Raw genomic sequence first — 8,152 nt, 5'->3', positions numbered from 1 at the left:
ATTAGAGATGCTTGTTTTGGAATCATTATAAAAATGAATACATTATCTCAGGGCTTTGGCGCAATCATTGAGAGACTCTGTAATATCCGCTGATTGATCTTTCATCCATGCTATATACCGGCCCTTTAAGCTAACGAGGATTTTAACCTTTAGTGACTAAATTCCACTGATGTAAAGAGCAATTTGCACCTTGGGGAAATGACAAATTGTGCATCTCTGACACTAGATGGCAGTATTATTTCTTAGAAATCGTTAAATGTTGTAGGCGTGTGTGCGTATGTGTGTTTGCAAGCGAGTTTGAGGTTAAAAGTGGTTCACTGCGTTAACGAATCAAAGTCTGATGCTGTTTTAATTCCTTCTCCAAAGGACTTGTCACACTATAAATTAGGCCTTCATAATGACCTGCTCTTAGGGAGGGAGAAACTCCTCCTTGAGATTTGGAACTAAGCCATACCATCATTCATATGGAAGTCCTTCATATCATTATATCAAATCAGTGCATGAACACACTCACAAAGAAAAGTGTGCTCCACTGCACTATCAAAACGCACTGAATTTTCTAGACCCTTCATTGTGGGATGACAAAGATCAATTGTACAGCTTTCATGAAACTAACATCCCTCCTCATCAGGCCATGGCATTATCATCCAACATGACCACATCCCATGTATAAATTCTGCATTTCCAGACACTGCTCATCAAGCTACTGTCAAGTTATTTTGCACTGGTATTTAAAATGAGCTTTTACTGACTATGGTTTATTCACGTCTGTGGAACATCTGCAGTCACTGTTTACTGATTGAGTTTGATAGATTTGTAATGTACTCCAAGTCATTAGCTGAGCTTTCACTGGCTCTCACTCATTCACTTGAGCAGTAGGCTCAAACCTCATTAACACAGAGTCTTCTGTTCCACAATATTGTGAATCTTAGCCATAGCTCTCTTTTTCCTCTGTTTATACATCGGAATATAAACACAACATGGGAAAAACTAGAAAGAGTTTTAGTTCTTGAGTTCTAGTTAGAAAAATGAGTCAATGCATTACTGCGAACTGGATATTCAATTTTTATTGAATTTCATTATATGTTCTTTTGTGAGCATAGAAAAGTATGTTTTTCTTTTTTTATTTCAGTTCACAAAACGGGACAAGAAGTTGTAAATGTAAAATTTTTATTTCAAATTTGAAATGCTAGCCTGATATGCCCTAACAAACGTACCTTCAAATCTATTTGTATTGTGTGTGTTCATGTGTATTTGTGTGTGCGTGTGTGTGTATTTGTGTGTGCGTGTGCCTGTGTGTGTGTGTGTGTGTGAGTGTGTGTATTAGTGTGTGCCTGTGTGTGTGCGTGTGTGCCTGTGTGTGTGTGTGTGTGTGTGTGTGTGTGTGCATCCTCATGTTGACAGAAGCACACTGAGAGCTAGAGGGAGCCGTGAGAGGCATGTAGAGGATGGTGTGCATGTGTGAGTGAGAGGATGAGGCTTCGTGGCCAATTGAGTGCACGCGCTGGCTGGCGCTCGGCTGCTGAGGGAACTTGGCGTGGGTCCAGTGGCGATTCTAGAGTCTGTGGGGGCCCTAAGCAAAAAATCCTAGGGGGCCCTACTTACACAACCCCCCCCCCCCCCACACACACCCCCCACCCCCCCCCCCCCAAAAAAAAACTTGTTTTTAACATGTTGCTAGCCCTATGCCAAGCATTTATCATTCATTGCAAGTGCCATTCACACATGCTACATTCTGGTTTTTTTTTCAGAACAGTCTAGGCTACCCAGATCTGCCACAATATCATGCATAAATACTTGCATTGATTTATTTTAGATTTTTAAATAATACAAATTCAAAAAGCAGGCTACTATACAAATTCTTACATTTTGACGTGTATCTCACCACAGCAAGCAGCTCGACATGACTTGGTTGTATAGGCCTGACTGCTCTGTAAATGGCAAGAACCATGATGGAGGGATACGGGTAGCAATTTACAGAAATATATGGTGTGTAGGCCTACCTTCCAGAAATAAGCTGATCTGACCTGACTTGTTTGCGTTGTAGCACACATGACGTGCATACATGATGATTCTCATAATATTTATTTTACTGCATTGCAATGAACAAAGTAAAGGCAAAAAAAGTGTTTATTTGTCAAACAAATTTGGATGCAATATGAGTCTTGAATTGGATACCATACAGGAGTTTGCTATAGCCTATAGGATCTCAAAACCGTATGCTATTATGAACGTGCCTTGCCATAGAGAAACACATGATAACGTTGGATTATGAACAGCTATTATCGCACACAAAAACATAGGGTAAGTGGAGCTAAATGAAGTTATTATTTTGCTGTCACTTGGTCTGTTTTATAACTTAAAAGGTTGTATTTGGTATCTGTGTGGATAGCTCTAGCTCTCCTCTTTCATCTGACATGCGTGTCATCTTTCTGATCGCGATTTCACGAGTAAATCAAACGAGAGCTATAGTATATGACATTATTATTTGTTTGTCACTTCGTCTGGTTTTATAACACAAAAGGATCGATGTATTTGGTATCAATGGAAAGCTCTGTTTCCCCTCTTTCATCTGATATGCGTAGCATCTCTGTGCGATGCCGAGTTTGCCAGTAATTCAAGCGAGACTGGATGTGCGGGTGTATGCAGAGCAATATAGACTGTAAATATGATATACTTTGATTTAACTTCATGACTTTCATACTTGATCGTACAGACAAGTGCCTGGTCTCGTTGGAAAGCCCCGCTTCTGCTCTTTCGTGCAATACAGGTCTCATCTCGCTGCGACTAATAATTGCGGAGCAATGTAACAGTGAAGAATGGGTGTGGTTTTTTGATGCACTTTGCGCTAGTCGGGCTCAATATGTGTGGATTGTTTGCACTCTTTTGGACACAGATCCACTGTTTCTAAGCCGATAGCATACATGTAGGCTACTATTTGTAAGACAGGACAGGACAGGAGCACACAAAATCACGTAACCCACCATTCAATCTCTATTGACGAAATTCTCGCTTGTCGCACCAATAAACGCTCTGAGGTCTCGGGGCCCCCTAACGGCTCGGGGCTCCAAGCAGTTGCTTGCCATGCCTGTCGGCAAGGTGCGCCCCTGCGTGGGTCTAGTTAATATTCCGTCTATCTTGACCCATTTGAGGTGCGCTGTCACTGGCGGAGTCGCTAGGCAGTAGGCACGCATAGCTCCGGGCTCTTCTGCCGCCCTGCTCCCGCTCCTGCTCCGCTCTCGAAATAGCAGACTTGTCAGTCCCATTCCAGAGGCACAATGAAACCAGGACAAGTCTTCCTCCTCATCATCCTCTTCTCTCTCTCTCTGTCTCCCTCTCTCTCTCTCTCTCTCTCTGTCTCCCTCTCTCTCTACCTCACCTTTCTTTCCCTGTCTGTTTCTCTCTTTCTCTATCTCTCTCGACCTCCTCTCGGTCTGTCTCTCTCTTTCTCTATCTCTCTCTCTCTACCTCCTCTCTGTCTGTTTCTCTCTCCCTTCTCTTTACCTCTCCTTCCCTCTCTCTCTCTCCCTTCCTTTTTCACTTCCTTTTTTTTTCTATTATCACCGTTAATGGAACCAATTTACTTGACCACCATCTTAGCGGAACCTTTCCAGAGGCCCCGGCTAGCAGCTCTCATTTTGTCCATTAAAATTTTCGCTTGTGGCATTTTTGTTCCCTCCCCTCCTGACAGAAATTCTCGTTTGACTTCAGCTGGTCACCTGTGTCCTCTGCGCTGCCTCTCCTTCCCTCTGTTCGGGGTGTGATTGGGCGGTCGAGAATAACATAACTGAAGGAGCTGCCCGGCACAATTTGATGGAGATGATTAGGTGGTTTGCACTCTGCCAGATCTGTGTGTTGCCTCCAGGCCAACCAACACTGAGGGAATGTTAAACTTCAAGTCATATGGAGTGTTATAGATGGAATATTGTGTTCCAACTGCAATTGAATTTTTGTGTGTAGAAACTAACAAACTGAATGTGTGTGGAGAGTTAATTTCCTTGAAGACCTTCAGATTGACAGAATAAATGGGCAGACAACTAGGCTGGGTGAAACCTGCCTGAACTTCCAGCTTAGTATGGTGAAAACCAGACTAGCAAACAACAATAATGAACGCGTGTGATCTAATATAGGCATTGTTCACATTCCATGTGTCTTGCTCAAAGCAAGCAAGCAAAGCAAAGAGCCGCTGACTATTCTTTTATACTCTGAAAGTTGCTTGTGTTGCAAAAAGGCAATTGCAAAACAAATCACATATTTAAAAAAGAGTAATGAATTGACTTCAAGTGTTTTTTTTTAAGGTTACATTTTACAGCATTAAGCAAATCCTAATTGCCAATTACTTAGACACGTAATCCAAAATAATCCAAAAATCCTAAATGAGCTTTAAAAGACTTCATTTGATGGCGCTTTGGAGCATGAAGCTCATTTAAGTGTTAGTATCATCTCGATAAGGGACTTTTAACAACTTTCTTGTTTCCTGTTTAGACTGTTTCTTACAGGTATTGAAGCAAGTCACTGCAAAGTGAAATGTTTGTTATGTGTCATACATTTCTGTAATGCTGAGCTCAAAGGTAGGTTGATTTATCTTTTATGTGCATCTACTTTCAAGGGTAAAGCCACTGGAAGAGAAGAAAAAAAAATCTCATAAGGTCTGCCGCTTTATGACTTCAAAGCAGACGTCTCTTTTTCGCATTCTAACAAGGTCACAACTGTCAACAAGCGTTCTGTCGGGCCAAGATGAACTGTGGCTGAGAGAAACACAATTTCTCATTGCTGGTTTGGAATTCTGCTGAGAAGAGAGAGAGAGAGAGAGAGAGAGAGAGAGAGAGAGAGAGAGAGAGAGAGAGAGAGAGAGAGAGAGAGAGAGATGGTGAATTCAGGGTCCTGCTGCAGACTTAATATTGTGGTGATTGTGGTGGTGATGGCAGTGGGGAGGGAGAGTGGGGTGGGACGGTGCAGGAAGACCTGTCAGGGAACAATTTCACAGATAAATGTCTGTCCTGCAACAGCCTTCAGAAGTGTGTTGTGTTCATTTCTCTGTGTTTATTTCTTCTGGGAACTTTGGCCGATCAAGTCGCCCAGTTGTCTTCAGGTGCTGTGAATGAGCTCGGACACCATGCTATCCCACAGTAGGGGTCTCAGGGAGAAGCACACTACAGTATGTAAGTAGGCATCTTTGCCAACGTCTGACGAGAGGACCTGGAGGTTTTGGTTTTCACCTATGAATAAGTGGCCACCAAAAACTATTAGACATTCTCTAATTACTTCTCATCCTCTCTTCTTCTGCTTCCTCTTTCTTTCTCCCTTTTTTCTTCCTCTTTTGCTTCATTCCTTTATTCTTCCTTGTCCTTCATCATAGTTTTATTCCCTATTTCTTCATCAGCTTTCTTTTATAATCTAAAATTACAATAGGCTGTAGCTCCTTTGGGGTCTTATACCTTGATAATTATACCAAAAAGCCATCAAGGACAAAAGGTATCAGAAGCATCACACGAGGGGCTAAAGTGACCCAGAAATCCTCTTCAGGAGACAATGTTGGCTCCAGGCTCCGATGACAGGATCTGGGCAGTTTTTTTTTTCTTTTCTTTTCTTTTTTTTTCAGCCGATGCCCAAGTACACCTTTCTCCGCAGGACATAATTACTGTTAACAGAGAGCCATTATATTACAGGAAAAAACAGACTCACCTGCAGGTGGAGGAAATAAAGGACTAATTGAAAAACAGTAATTAAAACGGCAGGAAGCTGGGCTCAGAGGCCCCGGAGGCGTAAAAGCCCTGTGGAGACGGCGGTTCAACCGGAGGTTACCGGCTCAGTCTCGCTCGCCTCGCCTCCTCTCCGCTGATGGCCGGTGTCATGAGGCATCTCATTCACTTGTTGCTGGACTGAGACAAGAAGAGCAGGACGTTTACAATCCCTGTCTGTCTAAAATTCCAATTTCTTGGATGATAATTGTCTACTGTTGCCTAAAGCAAGCTGAAGGTTGCGGAACACTAGCCAAAGCAAATCTTCTCTTCACAAAAAATGAAAGATGCCATGTGTTCTTCTTTGTCTTGGTAGTGAAACAACAAAATCTTGGATTATGGTGGATAACGTCACAGGCCTATTTTCATGTAGCCTAAGTGACAACAAGCATAACGAAACAACTTTGACAGACACTGAATTTTAGGTTTTCTTTGACAACATGACAAATGAAAAAGAAAGAAAACATGAAAAGAAAAAAGAAAAAAGACATTTTGTTATTAGCAACTTTTGGTAAGGCGCAATAAGTTTCAACGAGTACAACAGTTCTTTTTCATTTCAACCAAACAACCATCTAAGCAGAAAACTAGGCCACGACTGCCAACTTTCAACATCTCACGTCTCTCCAAATCTGTCACCTCCACTACATCAGACACCGAGTCCAGTCCGACTGTTCTGCAAAGGGGTGTCCGTCAACTCCACGCTCATTTCACTCACAGTCTGCCCAGAGTACAGAGTAGAGAGAGTAAAACTGGGCCACTCCTTCTAGGTGTTATGTGCAATGCTTTCTCATACACACACACACACACACACACATACACACACACACACACACACACACACACTCACACACACACACACACACACACACACTCTTCTTTTCAGATCAGCCCTGTCGCTCTGCAGGAGGCCCTGTCAAACTGCCCGCTCCTATTGAAAATAGAAACTTCAGCCTTTTCTCTTTTTTTTCTGTCAGGCCATTCAGGGTCCACCATCTGCAGTGCTAGATTGAAAGCAGACAGTGTATCAGTGCACGTTGTGACACTTACCTGTTCTATGAGAAAGTTGAGAAAGATGTTAACTTTTGGTTTGAATGTTTGTAAAATTGTACAAAAACACATTGTATGAACACAATTGCAGCTGTCCTTAAACAGAATTATGCTATAGAGACAAATTTGACATATACCCACTCAGAGTTGTGTAATGTGCAGTATACAGTACAGATATATTTATACAGTACCTCTTCATTCAATTTAATTTATTCAATTCAATTCATTGGATATTTGATTCTTTTTCAGTCTTTTCAATTCAGTTTAATTTTATTCATATTTATTCACCTCTAATGCAAAACAGTGAATGGAATGTAAATCAAATCAAAGACCAGGGGAACATTTTGGAATGATATACCCAAAACCTTCTTTGTAAGATTTGCATGTAACAATTTCACACTTCCAATGTCATTTAACAGCCGACAGCCTTGTGCATCTATTTTGAAGTTGTTGAGGCAACTTTGACTGTTCCAACATTTCAGAATGGTGATGGTGCTTTGCTTTGTACAATGGTATACAGTACGTGTGTGTGTGTGTGTGTGTGTGTGTGTGTGTGTGTGTGTGTGTGTGTGTGTGTGTGTGTCTGTGTCCCATTCCACACACGTCAAATGAAAGAGACTGTGTAATCAGGGAGAGTTGGGATTTAAATAAAGTAATGTTGTTACTTTATTGTTACTATATCCTCCTATTAAGAGTCATTTATCAAGATTCAGTGTGAAATATTAATTAGTGTGGCAACAGTCAATGTCAACCACTGAAAAAATACTAATTCAGTGTGACAACTTCTGCACACAAAAGCCACTACTGAAACACTTACCATTCCTCGCAAGCAGATGGAATATGCGTGTGTGTGTATATATATATATATATATATATATATATATATATATATATATTTAAATATTGCAGTGCTGTCACCTAGTCTCCACATCTGACACATTAGACCCCCTTCACACCCAACCTCTCCTCCACCCACCCATCCCCCCCCCCACTCACCAGCCCTACTCCTCCACCACTCTGCTTCCCAGGACCAGCTGCACCTGAGCCAGCCTGTGCCTCAGGAGCCTTCATCCTCCCTCCACCCAGGAGGAGGAGGAGGAGGAGAAGAAGAGAGAAAGAGAGTAAGAATGGGGGGTAAAAAAAAGTGTTTTAATTGAGTCCCGACTGAGTCGCCAAGATGCGTTTCAGTCTGGCTTCTCTTAACAGATGGCACACTATTTTTACCTGCGCTGCACCTCCCAGGCTGGTCGAGCGAGCGAGCGAGCGAGGGAGCGAGGGAGCGGGGGAGCGAAAGAGAGTGGGGGAACGAGTGAGTGAGCCTCTGCCTGTCACGCAGGAGGAGGGAAGGACAGTGGGCTGCTAGT

Source organism: Sardina pilchardus, chromosome 5 (assembly GCF_963854185.1).
Source record: "Sardina pilchardus chromosome 5, fSarPil1.1, whole genome shotgun sequence".
Classification (NCBI taxonomy): domain Eukaryota; kingdom Metazoa; phylum Chordata; class Actinopteri; order Clupeiformes; family Clupeidae; genus Sardina; species Sardina pilchardus.
This window is presented reverse-complemented; position numbering follows the sequence as displayed.